At 45.2% G+C, this 2024-nt stretch overlaps 1 pseudogene; it reads left to right on the top strand.

The window, feature by feature from the left end:
* Positions 1 to 1615: 1615 nt before the first annotated feature.
* LOC126459056 (5S ribosomal RNA) lies at positions 1616 to 1733 on the top strand (annotated as a pseudogene).
* The last annotated feature ends 291 nt before the right edge of the window (positions 1734 to 2024 follow it).

Below are 2024 nucleotides of genomic sequence, written 5' to 3'. Positions count from 1 at the left end.
GAATGACCAAAATTAACATCGGTACAGCTGCAGATCAATTAGTTTCTTGACAATGAGAAGCAGAAAGAGCTGATAATCCAGTATCTTCGTCTGCGGTCACCGACGCTATACTCTGCACGATACGTCACATACGACAGATAATGCTACATTTTGTTCCTTATCGGTGCGCTAGAGCGGTATCAGATCGTGGTGCAACATTGCGACACTTCAGCAAATGTCCTTGTTTCCGTCACCGCCTTTCTCTACAGTAAGCCGGCTGGCTACTCTCGAGCCGCTTTTATTCCAGTAAGAGGAATGTGAGGCTGTGCGCTGGCATTATTTACTTTGGACACTGTTCGTCACTTTCTGTTCGACAACGTGAAGAATGAATGAAGCCTAAACGTTTATCCCTACTGTGCGACATATTTGGGCAACTGGACTGTGGTATGGTGCATTGAGAGCTACGAAATACAAAGCACAGGGTTCAATACATTTCATTTAAATAACTTTTTTCGAGCGATGACGGCAGACAGCAGTCTTATAGATATCGCTACAGTGAATGAAAAGCGAAAGTTTGTTTTTTTCTACTGTATTAATTTTATTGTGTTAACCGGTTTTCGGCTTACAAGGCCATCTTCAGACTCTGACATGTGAATGTCTGAAGATGGCATTGTAGGCCGAAAACCGGTTAACACAATAGTAGTAATACTGTAGAATAAAAGCAAACCGGCTAACACAATAAAAGTAATCTGTAGAACAAAAGTAAACTAGCGCTTTTCATTTATTGTAATGTTGTTCCACCGAGAACCGACGGAAGATTCAGTTAATATACGAGCGGTGTCCAGAAAGTAAGTTCCGATCGTTGCGAAATGGAAACGACTATGAAAATCCGATAAAGCTTTGCACAGATGTGTTGGGCAGTGTCTCTAGTATGACCCTAGATAGAATCACGTCGCTCTTCTCATTTCTGAGCTTACAGAGAGTGCGTAAAGATGTTTAGAAATTTGTGTCACCCGCCAAGTACGAGGGCCTGGTGGGAAATTTCGCCTGAAGCTATGCAGCCAACATTACATAACCATCGAGCGGTTTCTTCTTCAAGACAATTCTCAGCCGCATTCTGCAGGGGCAATGAAGATGCTCCTGCAGCGTTTTCAGTTGGAAATGTTTGATTACTCACAATGCAGCCCGTAAATATCTCCCTCTGAGTTTCATCTCTGCTCACATGAACCGCTGGCTATGAAGACAACATTTTGGCACAGACAACGAGCTGTAGGCCAGCGTAGAGAATTGGCGGAAAGCACTGGCGGCTGCCTTCTATGATGAGGGTATTGGAAAGTTGTTACAACGCTACGACAAATGTCTAAGTCAGAACGGCGACTACGTAGAGAAGTAGCTGGAAGGTGTAGCTAACTGTTACAAATAAAACATTTCTGATTTTCACTGTGGTTTTCATTTCGCGATCAATCGGAACTTACTTTCTGGACAGCCCTTGTAACTGCAGTGTATGGAGAGCAAATAAAGGCTCTGCATGCTTTATGGTTGTAGGGCTATGCCAACAATTTTACAAAAAATATGATTGCAGTTAGTAAGCTTGCAAAACTTCCTGCATGTAGAAATGTTTAACCTGACCCATATTGGCAACGGCCTTGCCGCAGTGGATACACCGGTTCCCGTGAGATCACCGAAGTTAAGCGCTGTCGGGCGTGGTCGGCACTTGGATGGGTAACCATCCAGACCGCCATGCACTGTTGCCATTTTCGGAGTGCACTCAGCCTCGTGATGCCAATTGAGGAGCTACTCGACCGAATAGTAGCGGCTTCGGTCAAGAATACCATCTTGCGACCGGGAGAGCGGTGTTCTGACCTCACGCCCCTCCTACCCGCTTCCTCCTCCGAGGATGACACGGTGGTCGGATGGTCCTGGTAGGCCACTCGTGGCCTGAAGACGGAGTGCTGACCCATATTATTAATTGAGTCAGACACGCTTTTAAGACCCAAGCTGTGAGTATTGTGCACAATGGAAAGGATAATGCGAAGAATTTACAG

Source organism: Schistocerca serialis, chromosome 2 (genome assembly GCF_023864345.2).
Source record: "Schistocerca serialis cubense isolate TAMUIC-IGC-003099 chromosome 2, iqSchSeri2.2, whole genome shotgun sequence".
NCBI lineage: Eukaryota > Metazoa > Arthropoda > Insecta > Orthoptera > Acrididae > Schistocerca > Schistocerca serialis.
Note: the sequence above shows the minus strand (reverse complement) of the source record. Positions and strands in the feature narration are given on the sequence as shown.